At 39.3% G+C, this 22,109-nt stretch overlaps 1 pseudogene; it reads left to right on the forward strand.

Annotated features, from left to right (window-relative positions):
- Nucleotides 1–1,402: 1,402 nt before the first annotated feature.
- On the forward strand, nt 1,403–3,224 carry LOC119046456 (ezrin-like; annotated as a pseudogene).
- Nucleotides 3,225–22,109: the final 18,885 nt, after the last annotated feature.

The following is a 22,109-nucleotide window of genomic DNA, read 5'->3' on the forward strand; positions in this document are numbered from 1 at the left end:
TGGCCGTAGCATGAGTCTGTGACAGCTTTACTGAGAGGGACTTAGAAGGCTGGCGATCTATATGCTCAGATTTCAGAGATACAACTTATCTTTCCTTTTTGACAAAAGTTAGCTCATCTTAAGCTGTTGTTAAGAGATATATCTATTTAGGGATAGTAATAGATACAGCCAGATTGGTCTTCCCTTTAGCAAATGAGTTGGCTTGTTTAACTGTAAGACAAAATTAAGTAAGTTTCTTCTCTCACCGTCAGAAACTGTCACACGGCAACTCGCATTTTGCGATTTCAAAGGAAGGATTTACACTGCATCCTCCCCAAGCATTTTCAGAGTATGTAATACTGTGTTCCCAGAACATGCTTACTTAACATCTTTCAGACTCATGACAGACTTTGGCAAATGCTGGCATACACCCTATACACATTAAGGTTCTTATAACTTAACAGAAGTAGGATTGAGTAGGGGGGAATAAATGGAAGCAATAAAAGAGAAAAAAAGCATGGGATCTTGGAGTGTGTGTGTTGGGGGGCAGAAAGGTGAAGTAGGTTGAAAAGGGGGCAGTGACTGAACACAGAAAGCAGGACTTAAACACCTAAATTCAAACTTCATCAAGCTCGTCATCAAACTTCCTCCTTTCCTGGATGATTAACCTGAAATATGCTAAGTATTGATGAGACATTATTGACAATAGATGAATATTATATACATAAGTAAAAGTCAAGTGATAAGTTCTTCTCCTTAGTTAGAGAGCAGCTTTTTGACACTATGAAGAAATGAATACATTAAGCATGGACACAAGAACTATGGTTCTAAAATATTCTTGCAATCGGTAAGACCATAGCAGCTCTGTGAGAATTAGGTTAGTTAAATGTAAATATAAATTTATTATGTGCAGTCTCTATCAAAGTTTCTGTCCTGCTTCTTTGGAAATTTTGCTTATAAATGTCAATATTATTTACATAAATATGTCCAGTATTTTTAAAATGAGCAGATCAGAGTAATTAGGTGAGACATCTGAGCACTGCCGAAACACCTCCAGCATTCCCTGTTCTGCCATTTCCAAGTTAACTTCAGGGAGAAAAATATACATACAGTACAGTTGGCTTCTTGAAAATAGACTGAAAGAAAAAACTGAAGTAAATTTGCGACATGCAAATTAAATTAGAGGTCAGTGGGAATAGACTTGGGCTTAATGTTAAAGCAGAATAAAGGACCACACATCATCATTGTTAGGGAATAGTTCAAGAAAAGGGCTCTGGAGTGCGGAGGGCAGGCACACAGCGCAGATGCACCGACCGCTGGAGCGAAGCAGTCCTCTGCGGCTCGGCCGTCCAGAGAGCCATCTCAGCGGCTGCTGGCAAGCTGCGTTTCCAGAGGACTGAGGGAAACCCACCAGGAACCGAAAATGCCAAAATCAATCAATGTCTGAGTTACCACCATGGATGCAGAGCTGGAGTTCATCATCCAGCCAAATGCAATAAGAAAACAACCTTTTGAGCAGGTGGTTGAGACTATCGACCTTTGAAAAGTGTGGTTCTTTGACCTCCAGTATGTAGATAATAATTTCCCACTTGGCCGAAACTTGATTTAAAAATGTTGGCCCAGTAGGTCAGGAAGGAGAATCCTCTCCAGCTCAAGATTAGGATCCAGTTCTACCCTGAACATGAGTCTGAGAAGCTCATCCAGAACATCAAGCAGAAGCTTTTCTTCCTCCAAGGGCAGGAGGACATACTTAGACATGGGATTTACCGCCCTCCTGAGACTACGGTGCTCCTTGGGCCCCACTCGGTGCAAGCCAACTTTGGAGACTATAACAAAGAAATGCACAAATCCAGGTACCTCAGTTCCGAGAAGCTGATCCCCCAAAGAGTCTTGGATGGGCACAAGCTTACCAGGGATCAGCAGGAGAACGGGATCCAGGGGTGGCATGCAGAGCACCACAGGATGCTCAAAGATAGTGCTCCGCTGGAGTATCCGAAAATAGCTCAAGGCCTGGAAATGTACAAAAAATGACTATTTTGAGGACAAAAAATAAGAGAAGAATAAACCTTTGGTTTAGAGTGGGTGTCCTCTGACTAAATATTTATAAGAAAGATGATTGACTCCAGAGATTGCCTTTTGTGGGATAAAATCAGGAACATCTCTTTCAATGGCAAAAGAAGGCACCTAACTTCATCTTCTATGTCCTTCGCCTCCGCATCAACAAGTAGGTCCTGCAGCTCTGCCTGGGGAACCAGGAGCTGTTCATATGCTGTAGGAGCCCAACACCATGGAGGTGCAGCAGATGAAGACACAGGCCTGGGAGGAGAAGCACTAGAAGCAGCAGGAGTAGCAGCAGCTGGAAACAGAAAGGAAGAGGGAAAGCAAAAGGAAGAGAGAAACCGTGGAGACAGAGAATAAGCAGACGATGCCAGAGAAGGAGGAGCTGATGCCCGTGCTCCAGGACTACAAACAGAAAACCAACAAAGCTGAGAAAGAGCTCCCCAACCAGGTGCAGAGGGCCCTGCAGCTGGAGGAGGAGGGGAAGCATGCGCAGGAAGAGGCTGACCACCCACAGGCAGACCACACAGCCTAGCTGCACACCAAGGAGGAGCTGGAGAGGCGGGCAATGGATCCAATGAAGGCTGGCTGTGAGGTTCTCAGAGCACACACAGCCAAGATCGCCCTACTGGCCATGATGCGCAGGCACAAGGACGACGAGGTCTCGGAGTGGCAGTAAAGGGCCAAGGGAGCCCTGGATCACCTGGCGAAGACCAAGGAGGAGCTGCATGTGGTGATGACAGCCTCCCACTCCCACGACCTCAGACCCCCACAATGTAAGAGGAGGTGGGCTACCACGTCCAGGAGAACCTGCTATAGGAAGGCAACAGTACACCGGCTACAGAGCCCAGCTTTCCAGTGAGGACATCCTGGACCACTGCAGTGAGGAGAAGCAGACCACCAAGGCCAAAAAGAAAGAGCAGCGGCAGCGGCAGCAGCAGCTAATTCTGTCCAGTGAGCTGTACCAGGCCAGAAACGAGAACAAAAGGACCCACAATGACAGCATCCACAATGAGAATATGAAGCAAGGCTGAGACAAGTACAAGATGCTGCAGGGCAACATCCAGCAAGGTGTCCGAGAGCTCAAGGCCACATGGAGGCAGGGCAGGGCCTGGGCAGGATGGGGCCTTGAGCCTGGGTTCTGCAGAGGCTCACTTGCAGAGTCTAAAATTTTTGTTGTTCTCTAAATCTAACTCCTCCTCCCCATTACTCCAGTTCTTTTAGAAGGAGAGGAGCTCTATCAGTGGGAACATTCTAGGGCTGGGACCAGTGGAAGCTTCCGAGCTTCCCAGTTTTATTTTTCCCATTAGCACCACAGTGCCAAATGGGCCTGGTTAATATTTTAGTATTAGTATCAGTATTAGTAATAATATTAGTGTTATTGGTCACTTCCTGTCTTGTTCTTGGAGCAGGGCTGACTGGACTAAGCAATGAGATGCTTGTGAAGCCTGAGTAACAAACTCCAAGCTGGCACGTGTGATACAGAAAACCACGTTGTAGCTTCTATTCTTTGCCATACTTTTTCTGTATTTGAAATTAGCTCTCATTGGTCGATTTGTACTTGATTTCTATGAAGGATGCATCTTTGTATATTTATGGCTTTTGAGGGGTGAGAGTTATTTTGAAAACTGGGTCGAAAGCCCATGTGCACACACCGTGACTTCCTCCCTCAGTAGACCAAATCTTTCAGGATGAACAACACAGGAGAACCTGCCACTCTTGGATAAATTTTTCTTACTTTTTTGTTTTTTTACAGTCAGAGGACCACATTGCTGGACTTATACACCTAATTAATTTCAGCTATGGAGTATAGCATTTATATACTCCATAATAATTTATATTAAGCAATAATATGGGTTTGTAACATTAAAAAAGAGAAAATTTTGTTTCTTTTGTTACCTTTCACAGAATAACAAGAGAATTGCATACTGGTTCTTAAAAATTCTCTAAATTCTCTACCTTCAAGGAACTTGAGTAAATTTTGGCAATTTCAGTCTTTACATTCCCTCATTATTTTCTACTTCGCTGCTTTTAAGGAGAACTTCGGTCCAAGTCGAGTCTGAGTCCACTGTGGTAACTGTCGACAAGTCAACCTCTGCCCATATTTCATCCTTTATGAAAAATAAATGAGTGCAGGACAAGAAACCTGACACTCTTATGGAGACAAGAATTTGTTAGCACCTGCATTTGCATTTTAAAATTACTTTTGAAGAAGCGATAATGGACTTTCTACATTCTTCCCAAGACACTAAAGATAACGTTATGGGGTGGCCTGTATTTGCTTTCCTGTGTCCCTAATAACTATAACTATATATGCATTTCCTTCTTGACTCTTAGATTGGTGCAATCAGCCCCTTGGGTAGCAAACAAACGCTAATAGAAAATGATTCCAACTAAATGCCACTTTGAAAATGACCCTTTAATTTTGTGTTGTCTTTTATTATCAAGAAATATTTGTTCAAAACAGCCTAAAAGTACTATAGCAGTAAGGATTTTATGTTTATATCCCTCACAGCCTGGCAAAGTCGGTGTCTGAAGTGCCTCTCCCACTGATTTTATTTTTCTTTGTATGGCTTATGAAAATTCCCCTAATTTGGTTAAAGTCACATTTATTTGCATCAGAGCAATCTTGGAAAGATAAGAAAAAGTTCTGGGAAAATCTCAGGGCACGAAGACAGAAAGAAGGAACTGTGCAGTGCCCTGCCCTTCGGGCACGAAACACAGAGAATCTGTCTCAGGTCCAGTGCGAGGCTTCATTGCTGGTGGGGAAGAACGTGGCTGAGTTCGTGTGCTTCTCGGCACTGTGTGACATTCAAAAATGGATTTTTGCAACCTTGCTCATTGTGCCCTCCATGTTCCAACTAGGCAATCTCTTTTTTCTCCTCAAACTGTTCAGAAAAGTTTGTGGGTCACATTCAGGTGGTTGCTGTCCCTGGTGCTTCCCATAGACACAAAACTTGGGGAGCACCATGCCCTCAGCAGTCTCTCCGCATTTCCTGGGCACCAGTGAAGTGTACAAGATCATTTTGAAAGTGAATTCTGTACGTCTTTAGGGATGAATCTATCACGTGGTGAGACTTTGAACACTATTTCTCTTATTATTTCAGGTCAGATTTTGCATCCCTTTTTTTTTGTTATGTCCGGAGTGGGTGACTGTAAAACAGAAAGTTGCCGGTGGCTCATTCAGCACCAAAACAAAACATCATGGGGCTGAAACAGTGGCTTTACTCTCAAGTGGTGACAGTGTATTAGTAACCACTGAGTTTCAGAATTCAAAACCGAAAGTTTATCAGCTAGTGTGCCAAGAAGAAAATAAGGTGCTGGAAGCAGGCTGCAAACACACGATAACAGATTCATAGCCATCAAGACCCTCCCTGTCTACCCGCCCTCAGAGCCCATCTGACCTTGCTTGTTGCCAGTTACAAGGTAGTGGCATTCTCTCCTTTTCTAGATAGGCTTCCTTCGGGTATGGGTAAGCATGCTTCCCAACAGGTCACTTGTCTTTTTCTTAACACACAAATGCCTTCAACAGATGTATGGAGTTTCTACTATATGCCGGTCACTGCTTTAGATGTTAAAGATGGAGAGTCAGAAAATATGTCTCTGCTTATTAAATCTCCACCTAGTGTAGGGGGGAAGAAATTTATTTTAAAAATAAAAGCACACTATGTCAGATGGGACTGAGAATTATGGAGGAAAAAAGGAAGACGGAAGATAAACAGGAAGGGTTGGGTTTTATTCCATTTTGGAAGATCAAGGAACATCTCACAGGAAGGAAAAACTGGGGCAGTGACTTGAAGGAATTGAGAGAGTGAACAGTGTGACTATAAAAGAAGCCACTGAGAAACAAAAGGTGTAAGGAAGCCATAGACTGTTGGTCACACAGATGGCATATTTCTTGTTTGGTCATAAGTTAGAATTTTATAAGAGCGAGAATAGACTTGGCTGAAAGGTTTAAAAAATTACCAAATAATTGTCTGTCTAAGGAGATGGAGGTTGTACTGGGTTGCATAGTGCCTCACCCCAAAATTCATGTCCAAGCAGAGCCTAAGAATGTGATCAGATTTGGAAATTAGATCTTTATAAATATGGTCAGTTAGCATGAGGTCACATTGGATAAAGGTGGGCCTTAAATCCAATGACTGGTATCCTTATCATAGGGAAGGCCATGTGACAACACAGACACATAGGGAAGATACACGCATATGTGACAGAGAGGAAAAAATTGGAGTGATGCCTCTACGTGTCAAGAAATGCCAAGGCTTGTGGGCAACCACTAAAAACTAAGGAAAGGCAAGGAAGGACTCTTCCTTAGCAACTTCAAAGGGAGGGCAGCCCTGCTGACAACTTCAGACTTCTAGTCCCTGGGAATCTGAGAGAGTACATTTCTGTTGTTTTTAAGCCACCCTGTGCTGTGGTACTTTGTTACAGTAATCCTGAGAAACTACTACAGAAATCCTCTTGTTTTACATAAGATATGCACATTCCAGGTTTCCTCTTTATGCCCTTCAGCAGATAACGCCAGTCTACTGCAGGAGAGCCATGCCTCAGAGTGTCCTGCACCTCATCGAGAAGACAGTGCTGAGAGACAGCCCTAGACTCAGTTGAAGGGAGTCCAGGGCCGCACTGAAACTATCTTACTGAACTGCTCAGTCTGGGGCTTACCTCTCATATAGCTCTCCGTGCTGTCACTGAGTTCACGAAATTACTGCAGTACCAGCTGTACATGCCAAACTCCTAGCTCCTTTCCCTATAGCAAACGGTCACAGCCACCTAATCACCATGGTGCTTGCCCAGGTCCTCTAGCGGGTAACTAACTGATCAGAGATTAGATGTTCCCTCTGTTCCCAAGAAGCACCCATGTGTTAGTGTTCATCAGCCCTGAGGTGTCAATAAGTAAGCCGACTACCGGGACAGTCTTGTCCTTAAGTGTATTTTGTATACTTTCTACACTGACTCTTTCTCCACTCCAGCAATTCAGCTATGGTGTCCAATTCATCAGCTTCTGTGGGGAGAGGTTGTGGGAGCCCCTTAATTTCAACAAGTTGCTGCTCTTCCTCCTGCTGAAGAGGGGCTGCTGTACCACAGTGAGCCAATCTCCTCCCAGCTCAGAGCGCTGCTCTCCCAGGTCACCTGTGGAGAGATTGTCCAGGAGAGGAGAACCCATTTGTTTTTTCCAACTCCCATTTGGCAGAAGGAGACAGAGGTAGTAATCCTTGCTTTGCTGACTGTGTGAAGAGCATGGGGAAGGCTCCCAGTCAACCTCTCCATGGAGACTGCACTCCCCCAATGTTATCTCACTAAATGAGGGACAACTGCCCAAATTCCTGCTTCCCAGTGCCCCAAAGGAAGTCAGGATTGAGCACATTAGGAGGAGTAGGCTCCGAGGGGAGAGTAGAACAAATGGAGGGTGGCAGGGGTTTCCAATAGCTCAAAACCCTGATTTACTGATGGAATTTTACTACCGCAGACTCTGAGCTTCCTCGGTTGAAGCCAAATGAACTTCTAAGGCCTAAGGGTTGTAGCTTTGTGTCCAAGTATTCACACCTAGCTGTGGCTGTAGATCAGCTAGGAGCCTTTTGTTCACATTGGACATCAGGAGGGAAGATGCGGACTCTGAAACTAAAATGGTTTAGTCACATTTGTGCCTATGCTGCATGTCAGCCTCATTCAGCATAAAGGAAAAGCTAAATTAAGACTCTGATAACCATGTGGTGTGGGTTACTCAGATATAACAAACTCATTTTGTGTGGTTTCCAGACTTTTTAAGGAGAGCTGAGGAAAAGCTAAAACATCATCTTCATTTTGTAAGCAAGAACCAGAAAAGGAAGGTGAGCTCTTAAATGAGTCACTAGCAGAGCAGATGTACCCCATTTTGTTTCCAAAGCCTCACTTAAGTATAGCAGGAAAAATCTTTTTGAAATACCTATGCCCATCTGCCATTATTGAATTAAAGAAAGGTGAGCTGCCACCTTGTGACATAAGCTATTTTTCTGAGCAGACAGAAGGAGGAAGGGTAAAGCCCAATCCTTGTTTCCTTGGTGATTATGGAATGAAGTATGCAAGGAATTTTATGAGAAATAGATTAAAATTTTTTCTCTACAAAAAAGTCATAGAGAGGGGGACCATGCTAGATATATTGAGAATAAAGCCATGTAATAGAGGACTTTTGTGTTGTTTTTCTCTGCAACTATAAAGAAAGCCATTTCAAGGTATATCACCAAAGCAATGCAGGGTTAGGGATACAAAGTCCTGACATCTCCTCCCCTGGTTTTCCTAGACTCCCATTTGGTGGAAAACATATTTGCAGGCTTATGTGGGAGGAGATAACTACAATGAAATAGAACTGAACATCTATCTGATGTCTGTAGGAGAAACCCAAGGTTAAGGAGCAAATTTCAAGTAAAGAGAAGTTATAGCCAGACTTCAGAGGAGACGGAGGTAAAAGCCAAGTAAGCAAGGCAGGACACCTGACCACTCTGAGAAATACCTCCCCAGGCAGGAGCTCCCTACTACAGTCACAGGATGCTAACAGGGCACAGACACCAGGCAAGGACATTATGACAGAGATCAAAGAAGCCAGAAAACCAAGCAAAGTTTTGCAGATAGGATTAGTTTACATTAGAGATGCTTAATGCCTTCTTTGGTGCACATAGCTCACCGTGACATACTCATCACCTTGGAGAGAGGCAGGAAGAGACAGACATCTACAACACTGTATTATTCAAAGGAGTCAAATACCTGAAGAGGCTGAATTTATAAGACTGAATGTGTTGGATTAATTAAATTTAGTTTCATGAGTTTGTTTGCTTCTCTTTCCCTCGTTGCACTGCAAGATCATATCAGAAACAAAGAAGCCATATTGAGCCTGTATATCCATGTACCTCAGGTCAGTTGAGATAATAACACATGACGGTACAAGAGCAAAGCACCAACATTTATTACATTACTACAGGGTTTCTTCAATTTGCCAAGAAAACTGTCACAGTGACCATTTATAGATTTCATTTCATACTTTCAAGAAACTAAAAAAATCAAAAATAGAGTGAGACAAAGAAGTTATTGAAGGTATAAATTCAACTTTCAGTTGACAGAACAGTAGGGTAGGAAGATAAGGAACTACCTCCAGATTCCTTGCGAAGTGTTACTCTTAAGTGCTGCATAATTAAAACTACATTAAAAGCATTTTATATAAAATTAGCAGCTCACAAGGAAGAATTGTCAGTTATGACTCAAATGGAAAGTCCAACTTTCTCAAAGTTCTCTTCTTCCAAAGGGTAAATAAGTTTGTAAGTGTAATGCCAGCTTTAAACAGTTGGTCTGACCTAAGGAAAGATATGCTCTGAGCTTGAAAGGAACATGAGGTAACCTATGTGGAAGACTCAACAATACATTTTAAAGAATTATTTTCACAAATATGAACTGGTGGTATAAGTATAAATAAGGACCAGCTGAATATAAAGTGGAGTAAATGTGCTTTCAGTATGAAAAATTCTTGTGATTTTCATCAAATAATTTAGGAACATACAATTATAACTAACATATACCTTACAAGGACATTTATATCATGTTGGCCAAAAAGTTCTTTTTTTTTTCCTGTAAGATGGCTTCGATAGCACTTAGTTGTCTTTAACTTCATTCCAAACAATTTTACTAGATTGTATTGTGACAGCTGTCATATAAGAGTGCATTCAAAAAAAACTTATCAAAATTGGTGAATTTTTTATAGCTATTTCAATATTGAAGATAAAAGAAAATACTCAACATTTTCAGCATATTATGATTTATTATTTCAAGAAAGGTAAAAATGCAACTGAAATGCAAAAGTAAAAATTTATGCAATGTATAGAGAAGGGGCTGTGACTGATCGAATGTGTCAAAAGAATTTTGCAAAGTTTTGGGCTGGAGATTACTTGCTGGATGGTGCTCCATGGTCAAGTAGACCAGTCAACGTTGATAGTGATCAAATTGAGGCATTAACTGAAAACAATCAACATTATACTCAAAACATAGTCAACATTCTCAAAATATCCAAATCAATAAATTTATTGGTTAAAATGAAAAATGTGTTTTTTATGTTATGGAAAAAACATAGACTTTTTGGACAGCACAATATTTAAAGCACATGATAACCTGTAATATTTAATCAGCTGTTTCTTCTGTGATGGAGAAGAATAGGGGCTTATTTTCTATGAGATGCAGGTGATTTCCTCTGCAGAAGTACTTTACTATCCCACATCTTTCCCCCTAAGGCAATAAAAATAATTGTTCTAAAATATTATAAATTTCAAAATAAATGCTAATATTTAAAATAGCATAGAAATGTGAACTACAAGTGTAATAAATTTTACAGCAGATAAATGTGCTTCTTCTTGAAGCACTCTAGAATGTAAGCCGCTCTAGACTGATAGGCATTATTTTTACAGAATAAATTAGAAGTTCACATGACTATAAAACTTTTCCAGTGCTGAGCTGAGAACCCAACACCTAGAATTAAATTTCACACTGCTTAAATGTAAAACAAATATGCATTGACATAATTCTATTTGTCTTAAAGAAAAAGATTTCCTTTTCAAAGTGTATATGTATACATATATTTCAAAATTAGAAACACTTTTCCAAAATAATTAATTTCATGGTTTATTTTCACATGAAACTAATATGACTTTCTTAAAATTAAATATTTAAAATATTTAAGCCCTACTTTATCTACCAGCTAGATTTTCTAAATCAATTAATAAATACAAAATTAAAGTTTCATCAAAACAGATTGTAGAGCTTTTATTTATAAAGCAGCCTTTCCCTTTTGAATTTTTACTTTTTAAGCACAAGTTATTCTCAGGCACTGCTGTGTCTGTACTGAACTAATTTCAGAAACAAACAGCTGCTTGAAAACCCTCCATGTGCCTACAAATACCTATAGGTGTGAAAATGTCATAAACAAAAGAAAAAGTTCCTACGTTAAGCTCATACCTCACTGTGAAATGAAGTACACAGATCCAAAGATGAAAATCAAAATCTCCATTAAGTACTTTTCTGTAGGCAGGTTATTGAAGCATTTATTATTGTTGAAGCAAAGGACTTCTGATAAACAAAATGGGCACAGACTCTGAAATTATCAGGGTGTTTTGCTGTCAAATCTGCTTATGTTTGGAACCAACAAAAGTCCACTAGCCTGCTTCTTTATTAACTAAGAAGTGAGAAGGAGAGACTCCCAGTCAAGATGGAGGCATAGGTAGACATGCTTCACCTCCCTAACCAATCACAAAAAGGATTACAATGAAACCTCAAAACAAATAACACCCAGAACTGTCATAAAATCTAATTCTATGTATGTCCAACAACCAAAGGTTTAAAGAAGCCACATTCATCCATATGGGTAGGAGTGGCAGAGAGACAAGACAGGTGAAGAAGCAGGGAGATGTGGTGTGGCATGGGAGGGTGGCAGCAGCTGTGGCAGCAGAATGGGCAACTCCACATTCCCATGTGGTTGATATAATTTGGGAAGGATACCTTGGGAGCAAGTGATCTCAGCCCCAGGCCAAACCGCATAGGCCAAGGTTCCAATGTTGGGAAGATAAATCCCCATAACTGCTGGCTGCAAAAACCAACAGGGTTTGGGGCAGCAGAAGAAAAAGTCAGACTTTTAGAAGACTGCTTAAAGGGCTCTCATCATCTTAGAATGTATGTAAACTCACCCACACTGAGATTCAGCAACAGGACAAGAGCTGGAAGGGTGCCAGTCACATACAGGGAGTGGGCAAAGTGAATAGAAATGGGGCAAGTGCCAGGCAAACCTCTAGAATCCAGGCACTGTCCCCTCTCTCAGCCCTCCACCCACAGAAAGCTACAAAATGGTGAAACGGGTTGCCCCACCCTAGCGATTACTTAAGGTTATGCTCCACCCAATTTAAAGGTGCCTTTTCTACAATAGGCCATGTTACTAAGACAGGGAGTCAAACTAGATCTGCCTACCACACAGAAACAAACACAGGGAGATGGTCAAATTGAGGAGACAAAGAAATACAGCCCAAATGAAAGAACAGAACAATAACTAAACAAAACAGAGGTAACCAATCTATTAGATGCAGAGTTCAAAGCACTGGTGGTCAGGATGCTCAAAGAACTCACTGAGTATGGCAACAACAGAGAGGAAGAAATAAAAGTTACACTAAGTGAAATTTTAAAAATATGCAGGGAACCATCAATGGAACACAGGAAGCTGGGATTCAAATCAACAATTTGGAACATAAGGAAGAAATAAGCATTTAATCAGAATGGCAAGAAGAAAAAACAGCTTTAAAAAATGAGGATAGTCTAAGGAGACTCTGGGACATATCCAAACGTATCACCATCTGAATCATAGGAATACCAGAAGGAGAAGAGAAATTGAAAACTTATTTCAAAAAATAATGAAACAAAACTTCTTTAATTTGGCTAAGGAAATAGACATACAAGTCCAGAAAGCAGAGACAAATAGACTTTCAAACAAGTATTACCAAAAGAGGACCACACCAAGACACATCATAATTAAAATGCCAAAGGTTACAGAGAAAGAGAGAATCTTAAAAGCAGTAAGAGAAAAGCAGAGTTACCTACAAAGGAGTTCCCATAAGACTATCAGCTGATTTCTCAAAAAACTTTGCAGGCAAGAGGGACTGGCAAAAAATATTCGCGTAATAAAAAGCAAGGACCTACTACCCAAATTACTCTATACAGCAAAGTTATCATTTAGAATTAAAGGGCAGACAAAGTGCTTCCCAGACAAGGTAAAGCTGAAGGAGTTCATCATTACCAAGCCATTACTACATGAAATATTATACAGACTTATTTAAGAAAAAGAGGATCAAAACTATGAAGATGAAAAGGACAATAAATTCACACCTATCAACGACTGAATCTATAAAAAAAATACACATAAGCAAATAGCCAGAAGAGGAACGGAATCATGGATATAAAGATCATTTGGAGGGTTATCGGCTGGGAGAGGGAAAGGGGATGAATGGGGGAAAAGGTGCAGGGATTAAGAAGCATAATTAGTAGGTACAAAATAGATAAGGTGATGTTAACAATAGTATAGGAAATGAAGAAGCCAAAGAACTTCATGCTCGACCCATGGACATGGTAGGGGGATTGCTGGTGGGAAGGTGGGCACTGGGCAGAGGGAAAAATGGGCGGGTGGGAATTGGGACAACTGTAATAGCATAATCAATAAAATATATTTTAAAAAAAGAAGTGAGAGAAATAATGAAAAGGAAAAACTCACATTTCAGAAATGAACTCCCTGCATTACACTGAAAACGAAAATAACCAAAAGAGTAGAATTAATACCCATTTACTTTTCTCTTCAGGTTTGCACATTCCACATCTGCTGGTGCTGAGATTTATAGTGACTTCGATTAGTTCTTAGCAAAAAAAGTTTCAGAACCAAGGAAATCTCTAATATTCTCTTCTGATTTCATAATTTACCTTTTATGAACATTATTAGAAAAAATCATTCTAGTCTTTTTGGTCACAGCAAAAGGAACTGAAGATTTAGTACTTGTAGTAAGTGAACTGAGCATTACTAGTAAAAATGAAGACAGGGAAACAGCCAAGTAAGAGATAACTTACAATTAAGCAAACAAAAAGACTGCCTCAAGAAATGAGTCTTGACAAAGTAATCTGGTGAACTTGGTTTCAAGTTATCAACAAGAAAAAAACTACTATAACAACAAAATTTAAATGTTTTTCCTTTGTCACTTTCCACTAATTTGCTGATTATATACAAAAAGGAACAGACTGATAATCACCTGTTTCTGCTAGTAAAAGCCTAAGAACTGTATTATTGAGAAAACTCAAAATCTAGGAAGTACTGGAAGAAAATATATGCATAGAAATTATGTAACTCTATCACAGTCTCTGTTCTTGCTCCTAATAGTAAATAATTGATTTCATTAGAAAAATTCAATCTGAAGTTTATATAAACTCTATTCTTCAGAGAAAAGGAGGTAAATAAACATAATATTTGTTATGAAAGTGTATGCTTTGAAGGAGAGAGAAGATGACTTGTTAGTCGAAAAACTGGTCATAAATTTGGACTTTGATATCTGAGCCTTTGGTCCAAGTATAGCTCTTACATGCATCACTGCATCATGTTGGGAAAGTCAGCAAAGGTTTCTGAATTGAAGTTCCCACTTCATGAGAGAAAAATATATTAATAACACTGTCTTCTTAGAGCTGTGTTATGGACTAAACGTTTGCATCTCCCACAACATGCACATATTGAAATCCCAAACCCCAATGTGATGATATAAACAGGCAGTGCCCCTGGGCTGATTAAGTCAGGAGAATAGGGCCTTCATGAATGGGATTAGTGCCCCCAAGAGAGACCTTTCTCACACCCTTTCTACTATGTGGGGACACAGAGAGAAGACAGTCATCTGTGAACACAAAAGTGGACCCTCACCAGACAGAAAATCTACTGCTTCCTCCATCTTGGACTTCCTAACCTCCAAAAGTGTGAGAGAAAAAATTCTGTTGTTTATAAACTATACCGTCCATTGTGGTCTGTTACAGCAGCCCATGTGGACTAAGACAAGGGGTTATGAACATGATATTAGATTTCTTGTGTAAAACCTGTTGCACAGTATTTAACATATACTATGTGCATTTATTTCTGTTATTGTGATAAATAATATCCAAAAGGACAACTGAGGCCTTAATTATTATGTAATTAATATTTGTCAATATAATGGCATTTATCAAAGGCTATTATAAATTTTATTGTATAAAAATATTTATTATTTTTTCTGTTCTCTCATAGGACATAGTAAAATAACAACAGCAATAATTATTGTATAAGAATGATAGCTAGCACTTATTGATACTGGCTTAACATGAATACTGGAAGTATTTTAACAGTTTAAATTATAAAATTTAACCTTATGAGATAGACACTGTCATTTTCTCCATTTGACTAATGAATCTGGACCACAGAGGTACGCACTAATTTAGCTAAGGTCACAGAGCTAAGGAATTGGAACCTGGAAACAAACCCAAGGAAACTATTCCCAGAATGTCTGCTCTATTCTGCTTTCAAGTCTAATCTTAAAGTTTATATAGACATTAAGATACGGAAATGTGTTTGCTAAGTGAACGAGTATAAATAAATCCAACCCTATGTCCAATATTTCAACAGATGGAGCATGCATTTCAAAGATGTCACCCAGGATTTAACTGTACAACTCCCACTGCCACTGGTGACAATCATGCAGCTGAATCACTGTTTAAACAGCTCATCCCATGAAGTTCTCATTAACTTGTTTTAAGCTAGGCAAAATTTAAGAAAGAGGCAGTGATACACAATAACATGCAGTAGTTCAATTAGTTTTAGGCTATGCTGTTCACTAAGGAATATAATTATTTTTAATCACAGCAAAATAAATGTAATTATATTTACTTTTTAATTTTATTCTTGTGTTAAAAGTCTTGGAAGGATACACTAAATTGCCTAGCCATCACAAATCTAAATGCAATTTAGCACACATATTCACCTGCACACATGTGTATTGACACTCTCAATATATTTATAAATAATATGTTTCTAAGAATGTAACCCATTTTAGCTATTTGTAGACTCAGTCAAGTCCAAAACACATGTATTAAAAATGCTATCTAGGATACATTTTTATGCCACTTCTTTGGTGAAATTTCTTTTTCAGGCAGAACAAAAATTTCTTGGAAAGTAATTTGAACTTATTCTATGAATCCTGTCCTTCAAAACTTCCCCAAACTCCCTTGCAACCCATTGGTTAATGTATTATTCTAAATAGTTAATGAAATTACAAGGCAATATTGCACAATGGTTAACATCCACTGGATTTAGATCAAGTAGAAAGAATAAGATTTTTAGCTCTGATACTTCCTAGCTTGGTGATTTGGGCAACCTATTTAATCATCTATAAAATGGGGATAATAAAAGTCAAACTTAAAAGAGCTATTGTATGGATGAAAGAAAATGATGTATATAAAAATACTGTAAAGAAAGGAAAGAAAAATACTGTAATATAAGCTATATATAAATGCTCAAAAACTGTAACCTGCTGGTAAGATTGTTAGTTTTATAGTTTTCTGACTACATATTTATAGTGATGTGATAAAACTATAAGCAAATATGTTATAGTTTCTTGGAGAATCCCAAGTACAGCAGGTAGGAAAATGTTTATTATATTACATACCCTGCTTAACAGTTTCTTCATTCTTTGGCTTTTAAAAAAATCCATTTTTCTCCTAAAGATTCTTCCATAGAATTTCTGTTTCCTTTAGGCTCTTTCAGATGATTATCTGCAATGAGCTTTCTCTCAAAGGACTTTATGCTGGAGGTAGCAGGTGAAATGTCTATTCATAAGTGCATGATTATTAAGCAGGGCAGTGGATGTTTTCATTCCTGTTAAATTTATGTTGTTCAACCCAGGTCTTTGAAATTAATGTCTCTTGCATTTTTTACTGTTCTCAGTTTATAGAAGGATTCCACTCTGCTTTATCACCTACAAATCATCTATTTATCATTCCAGAAAATAGACAGCTGAGATACTCTTATGTGGAAAAAACAGCTCTTTTTGGTACCACCATCTATGTGATCTGAGTTCAGATCAATATGGGAGTCTCAAGCTTCAAATCCCAAATGTTAAAGCGATGAGCCTCAGAAATTGTGCATAAATAGGAACACTAAATTTCACAGTGGAATTCTAGATATATATTATTTTATGTTGTTATGTTCTGTTATCATATATTATCTCGTCTCAGGTCATCTTATCTTACTTTACCTAATCCATCTCACTTTAGTCCAGCCATCAGAATTCACTCCACATCTTCCTGAGTTGAAGTTATAATACAAGTTCTAAGACTATGTAAATAAGTTAAGTAGTTACTCATATAAAAAACAAACAATTGAAAAATCATTACAAAACAGCACATCCAAGAATACAAATGAACCAAGTATTAATTATGTATGGGACTAAATTGGGCACCAGAAATGATCAGATGAGGCCAATTAGAAAAGTTTCCTGAAAAAAATGCATTTTTGAAGTTGAAAAAGGAAGTGCAAGAAAAAGCCTGAAGGTAGAAATATACCAACATGCAAATAAGAAAGATAAGCTTAGAATACTGCAGAAGGTTCTATCATAGAATAACATAAACTTGATGAGATATGAGTAAAGGTGAGCCCTTGGAATGTACTTTTAATGAGAAGTTTTCCATGAAAAGATTAGAAAATATACTAGTGTCTAGCCACCGTTAATTGGAAATGCAGGTCTTTCCTGAGCTGATACAGGTTTCTGAACCACATGTACTGTTTTTTTCTGAATGGAGGCTACAGTATGTCAAAGTGATGCATAGTATTAGATGGCTTTAGGTATCAGTTAAAAAGCAATCAGTAAACCATGTAGTACCAATTGTCCCTCACCCCCACAAAAGGCATTTCTGTATACTATTTACTACCTGAGTGATTTTACAATGTTGATAAAATTGTTTCATCAATGCTTACAAATGAAACAGGGGCCTTGTATTCTAATTTGACGTAAACTATAGTTTTAAAACATTTTTTCTTCTCCATCTCAGCACACATCACTGATTTGATCTCATTTCTCACCCTGATGACCCGTGACCCTGAAGCAGCAGAAAACAATAACCCAGTTCTGACCAATAGTCACAAGGTTTAAGCCCCAGGCATGCTAAAGATAATGTCTTCATCTAAACTATATTCCAGCCCCTGAGCCCTTTGCCTGGACATCTTCCTCAGCTACCTCTCCTTGACTCCATTTCTGGATGCTGGAGTTGACCTTGCCGTTGTCCTTAGGACAGAAGACATGATTCTCTACCCTCATCTCACCACTGACCAATTGTGGAGGCAACTTCTCTGAGAGTCTCCCCAAGGGCCACGGACACACATGAATGAATAAATATGGCCGAGACATGCTGGATCTGCTTTGGGATGGAGGAGGAGTGGGCTGTGGCCAGTTTCTCAGGCAAGACGAAGGCCAGCAGTGGCCAATTTCTCCGAGGAGAAAAAGGCCCCGAGTGCCCTCCTCCATAGCCTTTTATTGGGTTGTAATACACAGGAATACAGGGCGGCAAGGATCAAACGGTAGATAACATTTCAAAGAAATCTGAGGGTTTCAGAGTCTGAGTCAGTGTCTGTCAGGAATAGAGTTACAGAAACTTTGGGAGACATACTCATTTCCTCTTGGACCCTTATCATATGAATGAAAGCACTCTTAGTAGAGCAGATTTCACAGGTTTGTCAGCAAGTCTTTGTGATGACAGATTTTCCCCCCGGGGCACGCTCTAGCCAGGCAAGGAGCTGCACCTCTCCCCAACAGGTATTCAGGCTTAAAGGGATTAGAGCCAGGAAGCGCTCCTCCCAGACACCACGGGGACTCTGGCTATGTCAAAGCCTGGGGGGAGGGGTGGTAAGAGTCCATTGCTCTTTGTTTCAGCCCCCCTCCCTGCAGCCTCCCCTCCCTTGACACCAGCCTCCCAAGTGTCAAGTCTGGTTTAGGTTGCTCCCCGCTGTGAGGGGTCTTACCCAGCACTGACTTCTTCCTAAAATCAGGCAGAGCGGTCCACAACAACCAATCAGCTCCTAACATGACCTCAAGTCCCTAACCTACAGAATCTCATGATTTTTCTTATATAACCTGTAGCCTACATGCCCTCAGTGAGCCAAATCTTTCAGAGCATGAGCTCCCCTCTCTCTAGACTGGCCAATTCTAATAAATTAATTTTCCTTGCAAACCTTTGCTCCTGCATTTTTGGCCAAAGCATGCAGGCACATGAACTTGATTATTCGGCTTCAGTAACACAAACTTCAGTGATATCGGTTAAGGTTTCAGCAGAAAAAGGACTCATTGTATGTTCTTTTATATGTTAAAGCTATAAGGCACCCACAAAATAAAGCTGCATTGATTAGAAATTGTAACCATCCTACGACTTTCAGAAGCTACACACGTATATGTTGCTTGCATTAGGAGAGCAAATTAACAAATACCAGTTTCATTATATTTTTGTACTGCATTAGTAAAATATATCTGAACTTGCCTGAAAACAACAAAACCATGCTCATATTATTCATAAAAGTCACGTTCCTCAGCTTCCTCAGGTGGCGTTTCAATTTTCCCAGAAGAGAGATGAATTTCTCTCAGATGGAGTTTGTCCCAGGTGAGCTGACAAGTATGAACTAAATGACCCCAATTTTGAGGGCTTGGCTGAGAGAAGGGCTTTAAGTCCAGAAGTCTGACAGGCACTAATGACTTTTATCAGAGAGATCTCTTTTGTGCCAGTATAATGTATATTTCATTCAGAAACATGTCTGTGCAGTAGCGCAACATAGATTACTCAAGAATGACAATGCCTAAAGAGGGTAGTTTTAACTTAGGATTTAGGAGGACAGCAAAAGGATTTGCTGAAAATGACTAAGTCACATTCTCAAGAAGAATTATAAATAACAGACAAGAAAAGAACCTGTTACCACCTGTCCACGTTGACCTGTGAGGTATGTTTATGTATAGGTGCACATGTAACTTCCAGATCCTCTTCAGTAAGGAACTAATGGGGACTCTTTAGCAAGTAATTTTACTCACTCTAGATTCTTATTCTTCTGGATTCGATAGAACTACATTTTTAGAACCACTGCTGTTCTGATAACAACTACATACTCTAAGAGTGGTCACTTCCTTATTTCAGGACTAATTTCAATTTGCAGAAATATTTAGTCATTCTGTTTGCAGAAGCTCATTTCTCTTACGGGCTTCACCAATGGATTGCATAAAGGCTTAGCTCCTTTCCAACGTACCTCACAAAATGGGAGCTGCCCGCTTTTCTTAATGAAGCATTGGGCCGTCCAGACCCCTTTACTCTGAACACATGATCTTGACTGGTTTCCTTTTTACAATCAGAACTCTCTTCAGATACTCACTGTCGGAATAATCATATCCTGCCTAACTAGAGCATGTGTAACCCCGATCATGGTCCACACTAAAAAGCAACCTTCCCATCATCATGACGACCTTTCTTCTGTCCCTTTGGTATCTCTTCCAGCACCACAAACCCCGACAGAGAAACTCAGTGGTACCCAAGTTTAATGACTTCAAACATGTCAGGATGTAGGGCTGACACAAGATTATTTTAATATTCAAAATATTAAGAGTTTCAATCTCAAGAATTAACTATTTAGGAAGAAATAGCTAAATCATACCTGATTATTTTGTCCACACAAAAAAGTCATCTTATAATGACTTTTTTGAAAAGAAAATAAACTTAAAGAAGAAGAAAAAGAATATATACACATTAGTACAATACCTCATAAAATACCTACAGATTCATTCCAGAATTAGGGCTAACTTCTCGGAATATCTCATCATGATTAGATATGTTTGTCATGTACTATGAGAGAGCTGAAAGGAAAGGTGACTTATAACATTATACCAATATATTGTAAAATCTAGTCAGAGTGGCAGGTTTAGAGAATATATTATCAGGGTTAAGCTGAATGAAAGCTGAACCTTGCTTACAAGGTGTGTGTGGGAGAGACAATGGAAAACGAGCTGATCTTCACTATAAAATGTGTGAGGCACAGGATGCAATATGGAGTTAACAGAAGCATTATTTAAAGGCCTGTCTAATGAGCAGATCGCCGCCTCCTCAGCCCACTATCACCTGACACTAGCCGGAGAGGGAGGTGTATCCTCTGCAGTTGAAGGAGAGATGATATGAATTGAAGCCAAGAGGCAGAACTGAGGGTGGGACTGGATGACATTTTGAAGTAGGCAAATTAAGTAATAGTTTGCACAATGATACTCCTTCCTACTTCCCGTATTCTTCCCAGAATGTCTATAGCTGGGTTTAGCCCATCACAGGCAAGAGAAAGAAAATGTTCTGCAGAAAGAAAGGCACAGACACTGCTATTATTCGGGGATTTTCCACTGAAAGGGCCAAATCTTCTTTGAATCAACTCTGTGAAACATACCAACTGATAAGTTTCTTTTCCAAAGAGAAAACCTCCAGTAAGTTCTTTCAGTGTCTCAATGGAAAGCCTGAACAGAGCTGAGAGTCATAAAACACTTGAGAAAATTCTCCCCTGGGGCCCCTTCTTGTGGGAGGGGTCTACTTCCTGACCCAGTTGACCGGCTTTGTCCCAATGGAATGTGTATGTTAATAAGATGACCCACTCTCAACCCAAAGTTGTAAGAGTCATCACAGAGTTCCTCCTTGGCTCTCTTCCCTCTCCAAGAAAATTGCAAAGCATGTAATTTCTTATCTCTCAGTTTAGATTCCAAAATGACAGAAAGGAGAAAGAAGGCACAGCTGATTTGCAGGCATCATGTAAAGTGAGTGAGTTATAAACTGTGTTGATAAAAACCCCTGCAATTTGAGAATTGTTTGCTATAATACTGCAACCTCAGGAAAGCTGAGCAATATACCAACCATGCAAATAGTACAAAAAGGTTTTACAGGAACTAGTATACAGGACACATGGACAACAAGTAAGGGGGGTGGAAATGGGAGGGAGGTGGGGAGCACGGGGCAGGGTGGGCTGGGATGGGAGTAAAAGACAGAAAACTGTACTTGAACAATAATTAAATAAATTAAATAAAAATAAAGAAAGAAGCCAAAAAAAAAAAACCCAAACACTTGGCGGAACTGTAACTTAATATCCTTAGAGAGAAAGGGGGATGCCATACACGTGAAAAAGATGAATTGCTATCAGAAGGAAACTTTAAAAGAAAAACAAAGGGCTCTATGATGTGATAATCATAAATTGATATAAGATATAGAAAAGACAAAATGGAAAAAAAATCTACCAAATAGAAAAATACCCACTTGAATTTTTATTGTTAGCTACTTGATTTGATAACTTATATACATTAATTACTCTGATAAAAACAAGAATTAAATTTAAAAATAAAAAAGCCAAACATGAATAACATTCAATATAAAATATTTTTATAAAATGTATATACATTAGTTATATTAAAAGAATATATTTAAATTTTATCATTTTAATATGTTTTAATGTTCTATTTCTTCTATAA

Source organism: Artibeus jamaicensis, unplaced genomic scaffold, assembly GCF_021234435.1.
Source record: "Artibeus jamaicensis isolate MK-2021 breed Jamaican fruit bat unplaced genomic scaffold, CSHL_Jam_final contig_391, whole genome shotgun sequence".
NCBI lineage: Eukaryota > Metazoa > Chordata > Mammalia > Chiroptera > Phyllostomidae > Artibeus > Artibeus jamaicensis.